Below are 11,624 nucleotides of genomic sequence, written 5' to 3' on the forward strand. Positions count from 1 at the left end.
TTTGTAGAACGTTTTTAAATTTGAAAGTTTGAGTACTCCAAGTTTGTTTTTCTTTTTCAAGATGTTTTTGGCTATTCAGAATCCCTTCCTGTTTCATATGAATTTTTGGATCAGCTTTCTCAGTTCTGCAAAAATGTTAGTTGGAATTTTGAAAAGAATTGCATTAAATCTGCAGATCAATTTGTGGAGTATTGCCATCTTAATATTAAATGTTTCAATCTATGAACACAGAATGTCTTAAGATTTATTTAATTTCAACAGTGTTTTTAGTTTTTTGTATAAAGAATTTTGCCTTCTTTGTTAAATTTATTCTTAAGTATTTTATTATTTTTGACTATTTTAAATGGAATTGTTTTCTTAATTTTCTTTTCAGATTGTTCATTGTTAGTATGTAGAAATGTGACTGAATTTTTGGGTGTTGATCTTGAAACCTAAAGCTTTACTGAACTTGTTTATTAGATGTTACAGTTTTTTTTGTAGGTTCTTCAGGGTTTTCTATATCTGAGATTATGTCATCTGCAAATAGAGATAGTTTTATTTCCAATGTGGATGCCCTTCTTTCTTCCTGTTTCTTGCTTAATTCCTCTGGCTAGAACTTCCAATACAATGTTGAATAGAGGGAGCAAAACTGAACATCCTCATTTCTTCCTGATCTTAAAGGCAAGGCTTTCGGTCTTTCACATTAAGTATGATATTAGCTGTGGGTTTTTCATACATGCCCTTTTTTATGTTGGGGAAGTTCCCTTCCATTCCTAGTTTGTTGAGTGTTTTTATCATAAAATGGTGCTGGATTTTGTTAAATGCTTCTACGTCTATTGAGATGATATGAGTTTGTCCCTTCATTTGGTTAATATGAGTATTACAGTGATCTTTTTTCTTTTGGTTTTATTGAGATATAATTGACATAAAGCACTGTATAAGTTTAAGGTCTATAGCATAATGACTTGACTTACATATATTGTGAAATGGACCACGCTTTAGTTAACATCCATCATCTCATATAGATACAAAACAATAGGTTTTTTTCTTGTGATGAGAACTGTTAAGATTTGCTCTCTTAGCAACTTTCATTACATCCAAGTACTTATTTATCTTATAACTGGAAGTTTGTACCTTTTGACTACCTTCATCCAATTCCCCCTTCCCCCACATTCTGCCTCTGGTAACCACAATTCTGATTTGTTTTTCTATAAGTTTAGGTTTTTTTTTAGATTCCACATGTAAGTGAGATCATACTGTAATTGTCTTTCTCTGTCTGACTTATTTCTGACTTATTTCACTTGGAGGTTGTATTCAGCAGTGGGTAGCATTACAGATTAGCTTCCCTGCTTGGGTGGAGGGAACTGCAGAGCATGCCCCAAAGGCTAGCAGGACTCTTGTTTGGGGAGCTAATCAGGCAGACCTGTGCAGCAACTCTCTGGCCAAACAGAGTCGCCAGCTTGGCTCTGCAAATAGGCAGAGCCACTGGCCAGGCTCTCTGCCCAAGTGCTGCTGGGGCCAAGCAGTTTTCCACATGGTCATGCCAAGCTTCCTGGTTAGATGGGGCCAGCAGCTGTACTCCACAATGGGCAGGGCAGAATTAGCTCCCCTGCCTGGGTGGAGTGGGAGAACAAGATCCAAGTCCAGCAAGGCTCTTTGTGGTCTTCACTCAAGCTGACCCTCTCCCCAAGCTCACTGACCTAATGGGGCCACTGGCTTTTCTCTGTGGATGATTACCTGCTTGCCAGGCTCTCCACTTGAGTGTTGCAGTGCCAGGCAACTTCCAAGGTGTTTCAGCCAGGCTTTCTGGTCTGGCAAGGCCAAGAGCTACACTCAGCAGTGGTGAGATTATGACTTAGCTCCCCTGCCTGGCTGGAGGGGCAGACCAGGCTCCAGGGCCAGCAGGGGCCTTTGTTTGAGGTCCCAAATCAGGCAGACCTGCACCCTGTCAAGTTCCCTGGTCAGACTGTGCCTCTGTCTTGGCTCTGTAGATGAGCAAAGCTGCTAGTTGGGAGTACTACTTGGGCATTGTGAGTAGGAACTTGGTCAGCCAAGATCTGAGCGCTGGTTGCCACAAGCCCCTCCCACTTCTCTGTCACAACCTGATTCCCTGTGGTCAAGCTTTGAAGACTCCCCCACCATGCCCATGAGGTAAGATCAGAGTAGGACTCCCAAGAAATGACCCACAATGCTGGGGGAGCTGGTTGTCCACCCTGGGCTCTGTTTTCCCACTTAAGGAACTATAGGCTCAGGGGAGCCCCTTTGTTTCAGAGTTGTGCTGGCCTAGGGGAGGGGCAATGCAGTCATCATGTAGCCACTCTTACCCTTCTAATGTGGTCCGTCTCGGTCTCAGTGGTGCCAGGGAGCTGCTTCAGCCTCACCTCTGTGTTCTAGGATTTTCACAGTGGCCTTTTGTCCATGAATAGTTGTTAGTTGTTCTTATGAAGAGGAGCATAGTCAGGAATAACATATGTCACTATATTGGTCACATTGACGTTTGTAAGTTGATCACCCTTCCGTTTCTGGGGTAAATCCCATTTGGTCATGGCATATAACATTTTTAATATGCTGCTGGAATAAGTTTGTAGTATTCTGCTGAGGATATTTGCATGTATATTCTTAAGGGATTTTGATATATCATCATCTTTTCTTGTAATATCTTTGGCTTTGGTATCAGGATAACACTGGCCCCGTAGAATGAGTTAGGAAGTGTTCTCTTCTCTTCTAGCTTTTGAAAGAGTTTGAGAAGGATTGGTATTCTTCTTTAAATCTTTGGTAGAATTCACCAGTGAATCCATATGGTCCTGGGCTTTTCTTTGTTGGGAGGTTTTTGATTACTAATTTAATTTCTTTACTTGTTGTAAACTTGTTATTTACTTGTTACTTGCCATAGACTGAATGTTCCATCCTGTCCTGTCCCCTGTGCCCCCTACCCGCCAAAGTTCATATGTTGAAACCTAATCCCCCATGTGATGGTATTTGGAGGTGGGGCCTTTTGGAGGTGATTAAGTCACAAGGGCAGAGCCCCCATGAATGGAGTTAGTGACTTTACAAGATAGAGCCAGGGAGCTCCCTTGTCCCTCCTGCCATGTGAAGACACAGTTACAGCTGGAAACTCACCAGACACCAAATCTGCCAACACCTTGATCTTGGACTTCCTAGGCTCCAGAACTGTACAATATAAATGTTTGTTGTTTAAGCTACCCAGTCTATGGTATTTTTGTTATAGTAGCTCAAAGAGACTAAGACAGGTCTATTCAGATTTTCTTTTACTTCTTGAGTCAGTTTTGGTAGTTTGTGTATGTCTAGGTATTTGTTCATTTCATCTAGGTTATCTAATTTGCTGGCGTACAATTTTTTATAGTATTCCTATATAATTCTTTATACATTTGTGTCGACGAAAATAATCCATAACCAATCTATAAATGAAAATTTGGGAGAGTTTATTCTGAGCTAAAATCTGAGGACCGTGGCCCGGGGCCTTTCTTCCCAAAGGAAGAAAGGGCACCAAAGAAGTGAGGTATACAGAGTGGTTATATACCCCCAAAGAGGATGCTTTACATATGATTTAAATGTCCCTCCCACAATAGTCACAAGATTGCCCTGTCAGCACAGTGCTTGATGGACACAGCAGGTAGTGGGTCTGCTATCTCGGCAGGTGCAGCAGGAAGCAAGTCTGTTTTCTCGAGCTGGGTGGTCACAGGTGAGCACAGCAATCAGTTCCTAGCCTAAGGAAAGATGCTGAATCCTTAAGGAAATGCCAACGTTGGGAGGGGGAGGGAAGTTGCACCTTTATCCCAAGGGCCTTTTTTCTTGCCATAGGGAATGTCTAAAGCAGATATACAATGTATGCTCAACGGCCACGGTCAAGCCCTTTTGGAAAAGCAAGGTCAGGCCGAATTAGGTTTACACCAACTGGCTTCCTCATATACTCCAATATATCCTATTGCTTGCCATTTTTATTTGTCATTTGTAAGGTCAGATGTAATGTCCTCTTTCATTCTTGACTTTAGTAATTTGAGTCTTCTCTCTTTTTTGCTCATTCAGTCTAGGGAAAGGGTTGTCAATGTTGTTGATCTTTTCAAACAACAAACTTTTGGTTTTGTAGATTCTTGCTATTGGTTTTCTGTTCTCTATTTTGTTTATCTCCACCTAACTTTTTTTTTTCTCCTTCATTCTTGCTTTGGATTTAATTCACTTTTATTTTTGTAGATTCTTATAGAGGAAAGTTGCTTATTGATTTGAGATTTTTCTTCTTTTTTAATGTAGGTGTTTATAGCTATAAATTTCCCTGTTATCACTGCTTTCACTGTATCCTTATAAGTTTTGGTATGTGGTGTTTTTGTTTTCATTCATCTCAAAATATTTTGTAATTTCCTTTGTGATTTCTATTTTGACTCATTGGTTTCTTAGGAGTACATTTAATTTCCACATATTTGGAATTTTCCAGATTTACTTCTGTTACTCATTTCTAGTTTCATTCAACATCAGAGGATGAGGATATGCTTTGTCTGATTTCAGTTTTAAAAAATTTATTGAGACTTGTTTTGTGACTAATATATAGTCCTGTAAAATGTTCCATGTGAACTCGAGGAGAAAATGTATTTTGTTGTTTGGGAGAGTGTGCTTACCGGGATTACCAGCTACTGCTAGAACCTGGTAGGAACACTTAAAGAGTAATTCTAAACCCCGTTTGCCTTCATATTCCCATTAGTGCTCCTTGAATCCTCTTCCAGAAAGCTCAGTGTTAACATGGGGCCACAACCCTAATTTTGACCCCAAAGTTTTCTGCTCTGACAGGTAAAGTGGACCCATGGATACTTTTCTGCATCCTTATATGGATAAAAGTAAGCTCTGGGATAACAAGTGTTGGCAAGGATGTGGAGAAAAGGGAACTGTTGTGTACTGTTGGTAGGAATGTAAATTGGTGCAGTCACTATGGAAAACAATTGGAGGGTCCTCCAAAAATTAAAGATGGAACTACCAAATGATCCAGCAATCCCACTTCTGGGTGTGTATCTGAAAGAATTGAAATCAGGATCTTGAAGAGATATCTGCACATTGCAACATTATTCACAATAGCCAAGACATGGAAACATCCTAAGTGTCTGTTAACAGATGAATGAATAAAGAAGGTGTGGCATATATATATATACAATGGGATGTTATTCAGCCATGAAAAAGAAGGAAATCTTACCATTTTCAATAACTTGGATGAACCTTGGGGGCATTATGCTTCAGTGAAATAAGTCAGACAGAGAAAGACAAATACTCTATGCTATTACTTATTTGGGAATCTAAAAAAGCCAAACTCAAAGAAACAGAGAATAGAGTGGTGGTTACAGGGGGTAGGGGGTGGGGGAAATGAGGAGATACTGGTCAAAGGGTACAAACTTCCGTTATAAGATTAACAAGTTCCGGGGATCTAATGTACAGCATAGTGATTATAGCTAAAATTACTGTATTATATACTTGAAAGTTGCTAAGAGAGCAGATCTTAAATGCTCTCCACAAAAAAGAAAGGTAATTATGTGACAGGATGGAGGTGGTATATAATGCTATGGTGGTAATCATTTTGCAGTATATAAATGTATCAAATCAACATGTTGTACACCTTAAACTTACACAGTCGTATGTCAATTATGTCTCAATAAAGCTGGAAAAGAAAACTAAGTTCTAGGATATCAATGAATGTTAACTGGATTGTAAAACAGAGAATGCAAATGAAATTGCTTCACTTAAGAAAAATGATTGTGAAGATTTCCTGAAATTCATGAATTTGCTCCCCATCCTGAGTCCATGCAATGTATTTGTTTTAGGTACTTTTGCAATAATTTGTGTTCTCTGCACTCAAGTCAGTCATATGTTTTGAGAGATATTTTATACAGGAGCATTACCTCTTGTGATACCCTCAGGCTTACCACTCAAGGCAAGACATTCTCTTATATGACATACAATTTTAAAAGGATCAATTTGACCTCTGGGAAGCTGACAGAAATAGACAATAACCTTTCAGCAGCACTCTTTTGGGGTGCATCAATGACAAGACAGTAACAATAATAATAATGTAACATTTATATAATACAATTTAGAAAAGACTTTGCAAGTGCTGTCTTACATTTTGACTTTTGAGAACCTTTATTTAGTTTGATTTCTATAATAAAAAGAGTGATTGACTAATTGCTGGAGACCGTGGATTAGCTTGAGAGATAAAAATCAGGATGGGGAGTGGGGGGGCAGCAGCCTTATAGGGACCATACACGTTCATGAGTTTTACCTCCAGGAGCCCCACCAGATTCTCAGGGTGAAGATCAGAGAAAAATCCCCTCCTGTTTCTAGCAGGGAGGAGGTGAAAGTAACCATTTGGAAGTACATCTAGATGCTCTGTTCTCCTTAAAAATGCCTGCCCTCAAGGAAAACTATTTTTCCAGAGCATAACCAGCTTTTGTTGGCTCTTATCAGAGCCTAAACGACTTGGGAGAAGGGAAGTACCCAATTCCAGCACCCTCTGCCTTCTTGTTTCACATAAGGGAGAATGATAATCAGAAACACTTGTGAAGGTCACAGCCCAGGGACACAAGCTCAATAAAAGACTGATACCCACTCATAGGATTATAGAATGCCTCCCCTGCCCCCACACCTTACCATCACATCAACAGGGCTCCTGTGCAATAACAGGGTGCTACAGCTGAAAGAACTGCAAGCCTCAGACCCTATTCAAGAAGCAGTCTTTAGGGAAATCCAAAGACAAGAGGGAGGATACAGAAACAAGGATGCTAGAAGAAATTTTAGCCTCTGACACTACTACTACAACAAACAGTAAACAGCTTAATTCCTAGCCAAAAAAACAAAATCCCATGTTAAAGGCCTATTTACCTCAGTTCATTTTATCAGCTTCCAACAAAAAATTATAAGACAAGCTAAAAGGAAAAAAAAATCTGATGAGACAAGGCAAGTGACAGAATCAAACTCTGATATGGCAGAGATTTTGGAATTATGAGACCAGGTCTTTATGATAACTGGATAATATGCTAAGGGCTCTGTCTTAATCTGCTCAGGGTGCTAGAACAAAATATCAAAGACTGGTTGGTTAAGTGGCAGAAATTTATTTCTCTCAGTTTTGGAGGCTGAGATGTCCATGATCAAGGTACTGGCTGATTTGGTTTCTGGTGAGAGTGTTCTTCCAGAAGCTTGTGGATGGCTGCCTTCTTGCTGTGAACTCACATGGCAGGGAGGGGAGGAGGAAGGAGAGAGGGAGCAAGCTCTGTAGTCTCTTATAAGGTACCAGCCCTATTGGATTAGTGCCCCACCCTTGAGACGTCATTTGACCTGTATCACCTAACAGGCCCTGTCTCCAAATACAGCCACACTGGGGGTTAGGGCTTCAATATATGAATTTTGGAGGGACACAGATTTAGTCCATAAAATTCTGCCCCAGCCCTGTAAAATTCATGTCCTTGCATGCAAATACATTCATTCCATCCCAACAACCTCAAGCCTTTTAATTCATTCCAGCATAAACTCTAAAGACCAAAGCCTCATCTAAATATCATCTAGATCAGATACAAGTGAGAGTCTAGGTATGATTTATCCTGAGGAAAAATTCCTCTTCTGTGAACCTGTGAAACCAGATAGGTAGGTGCTTCCAAAATACAATGGTGGGACAGGCATAGGATAGGTATTCCCATTCAAAAAGGTAGAAATAAGAAAGGAATAGGTGATGGGTCCAAAACATAGCAAGGCAAATTCTAATCTTAAGGCTTGCGAGCAATCCTCTTTGGTTTGATCCCCTGTCTTCTGGGCCAGTGGGTTGGCAGTCTCTCTTCAGGATCCATTGGGGTGACAGTTGCACCTCTGCAGCTCTGCCAGGCAAGGCTCTACCAGGGGTGGATCACTCTCCCAGGGTTCTGCTGGATGGGAGTCCCACCCCCAAGGCTCTGTAGGGTGGCTCTGCCCCCGAGCCTTTGGTGAAAGGCTGTCTGGCCTGTTGAAACTGAGGCAATGGCTCCACTCTTTGAAATGGAGGAAGCAACCCTGGTGATTTTTAAATTGCTTTTGGACTCATTCTTTCCTTTTCTTGAAGAATAATGCATGTTCACAGCAGAATAGCTCAATTGTCTATTCTTGCAGGATCTAAGAAGTCCAACAGCCTTCCTTTATTTCTCCTGCTTTTTTTCTTGTCCCCTTTATTCCCAGTTGTCAGTATTTTTGCCATTCTTCTCAAGATCCTTGGAACATTCACCAAGATATACCACATTCTGGGCCATAAAACACAAATTTAGAAGAACAGAAATCATACAGTGTCTTCTCTAAGACTGTAATGGAATTAAACTGTAAGGCAATAACAGAAGGATAACTGGAAAATTCCAAAATAAGTGGAGATTAAACAACACAGTTTAAGTAACACATGGGTGAAAGAAGAATCTCAAGAGAAATTTTAAAATACTTTGAACTAAATGAAAATGAAAACACAACATCAAAATTTGTGTGATGTAGTGAAAGCAGTGCTTATAGGGGAATTTATAGCATTGAATGCTATAAATATATATTAGAAAATATATATTAGAAAAGAAGATCTAAAATCAATAATTTATGTTTTCACCTTAGGAAACTAGAATAAGAAGACCAAATTAAGTCCAAGGTAAGTAGAAGAAAAGAAACAATAAAAGCTAGAGTGAAAATCAATGAAATTAAAAATAGAAAATCAATAGAATAAATGAAACCAAAAGCTGGTTCTTTGAAAAGGTCAATAAATTTGATAAGCTTCTAGCCAGTGTAACAAAGAAAAGAGGACACAAATTACTAATATCAGAAATGGAAGAGAAGGATCATTACAGATCCTATGGACATTAAAAGGATAATAAGAGAATACTCTGAGCCACTCTATTCCCACAAATTTGATAACCTAGATGAAATGGGCCAATTCCTTGAAAGACACAATCTGTGAAAACTCACACAAGAAGAAATCAACAACATGAATAGGCCTCTATATATTAAAGAAATTGAATCAGTAGTTAATAATCTTCCAAAACAGAAAGCACTAGGCCCAGATGGTTTCACTGGTGAATTCTACCAAACATTTAAGGAAGAAATTATACCAATTCTCTACAATCTCTCTTAGAGGATAGAAGATGGAATACTTCCTAACTCATTCTATGAGACCATCATTGCCCTAATACCAAAAAACAAAGACATTACAGAAAAAAAAAAAAAAAACCAATATCTCTCATGAACATAGATGCAAAAATCCTCAACAGAGTATTAGCAAATTGAATGCAACGATGTAAAGAATTATATAGCATGACCAAGTAGGATTTACCCCAGGTATGCAAGGCTGGTTAACATTCCAAAATCAATGAATGTAATCCATCACATCAACAGGCTAAAAAATAAAAATCATGTAGAAAAAGCATTTGACAAAATCCAACACCCATTCATGATAAAAACACTCAATAAACTGGAAATAGAGGTGAACTTCCTTATCTTGATGTAGAATGTCTAAAAAAACCTACAGTTAACATTATGCTTAATGGTGAAAGACTTGAAGCTTTCAATAAGATCATGTACAGGGCAAGAATGTCCCCTCTCACCACTCCCTTTCAACATCATTCTGGAAGTTCTATCTAATACAATAAGACAAGAGAAAAATAAAAGTTATTGGGTAGGAAGAAATAAAACTGTCTTTGCTCACAGATGACGTTATTGTCTATGTAGAAAATTCTATAGAATCAACAAAAAATCTGGGGAGTGTTATTGGCAAGATGGCAGAGTAGGAGATCCCATCTTCCATCATCCCATAAAAACAATTAGACAACTATCCACAAGTTAAAAAAAGGTCTGGGAGAGCTCAGGAACCCATTGAAAAAGCTATAGCAACATAGTGGAGCAAAAAAATCCCAGAATAATGGCACAAAAAGGGTAGGAAGAACACTTTCATTTTTCCTGCATCATCCCATCTCCCATTCAGGCACTGCTCAGGTCCAAGAGTTCCTCTCACAGGGATAAGGAGATCAGGGTGAGTGACAAACTTTCCTAGACTTTCAGGGCACTGCCCAAAGGACCTGCTTAGGTTTCACTTCACCCAGATCAGTGGGGAGACTGGCATGGCATAGATGTCTGGAGATGGCTGGGAAAAAAGAAAAAAAGGCAGAGGCTATCGTTATCAACCACCCAGCAGGAGAAACTGTGGTATCCAGTGGCCTGCACTGCAGAGGACCCCAGCAGTGTTTGCAACTAAGGACCTCAAAATCCCTTGTGGACACCACAGATCCTCTCTGGTTTTACCACTGAGGACACTGCAGTGTTCACCATTTGGGACCCTAATGGCCCACTCCACAGAAGACCCCAGAAGCTTTTACTGCTGAGGAAACCGACAGCCAGCACAACCATCACAGACTCCCCACAAGTCTGCTGGTGAGTGCCCTGCAGATTTTCACCTTCATAGATTCCAGCTGCCTGAGTCCCCCCGAGTCCCTGCTGGAGCCACCCCAGCCAGCACTGCCATAGACATCCTAGCATCATAATCCTCACATTTATGCCTGTAGCCAGACCAATCTCAACAGCTGCATACACATATGTAACTGCCTCCTATCACCATGCCTGTGATTGGCTTCTGCAGCCACATGTATGCATGCCAAACAGCTCTGGTCCCTGCAGCTATAAGCACCTGGAGCCAGGTCTAACACTTTCACTGAAGTTCACCACTGTGCACATGCCTGTAGCTGGCCTCTGAAGCTGTGCACATGCAAGCCACCAAATCTGGTCCCAATGGTTGCATGTGTGCCCACAGTCAGACCCACACTGGTCTCTGGCCCCAGCTTTCACCACATGAAATCATAACTGGCCACTGCAAGCATGTATGCATGCACCTACAGCTGGCCCTGCAGCTGAGCATATTCATGCTGACAGCCATGGTCACCATCTCCACCTGCCCTGGTCCCTTGCTGATGGACCTTAAGGCACCACTGAGCACCCCAACAAATCTCAAAGCCACTGTGGATTCCGCAAGCTCTCACTGCCGACATCCAAGCAGTTGCTGATGTTATGGACTGCACCTGCTTGAGCCTACAAACAATGAGCTCCACAGGCCCTGAGCCCTCACCTGCTGCCCTGCCAGGGCAGGGAAGCTAATTCATAGCTCCATCCATGACTGGATATAGTACCCTGTCCTGATGATCTAGTAAACCTAATCAGAGAATTCAGGCAACCGTAGAACCCATGCTACAACCTCATTTTGGTAGGCAATGAAGCCAACAGTCCTATCCAACTGTTCTCAGCCAGTAGCACACCCTCACATCCCCATCCTCAGAGCTTGAACAGTTGCCTTGCCCCAAAATAGACCATAGTAACAGGACACAGCTGCCCAAAGATATTATCAGCAGATACACCCAGAAACCCAAACTGAGCTGAGTGGTAAAGAACTGTCTCTGACAAAACAAACAAGTAAAGTCTGGAAGAGGTTCCCCATTACTGAAATGCACAGATACCAATGTAAAGAATTGAGAATCATGAAAAAGCCAGTAAATATGACACCACCAAAGGAAACTCATAAAGCTCCCATAACTGACTCTAAAGAAATGGAAATTTATGAACTTTCAAATAATTCAGAATAATCTTTTTCTGGGGGGCGGGGGGGCGGGGAAGAC

This window comes from Equus quagga, chromosome 10 (assembly GCF_021613505.1).
Source record: "Equus quagga isolate Etosha38 chromosome 10, UCLA_HA_Equagga_1.0, whole genome shotgun sequence".
NCBI classification, from domain to species: Eukaryota; Metazoa; Chordata; class Mammalia; order Perissodactyla; family Equidae; genus Equus; species Equus quagga.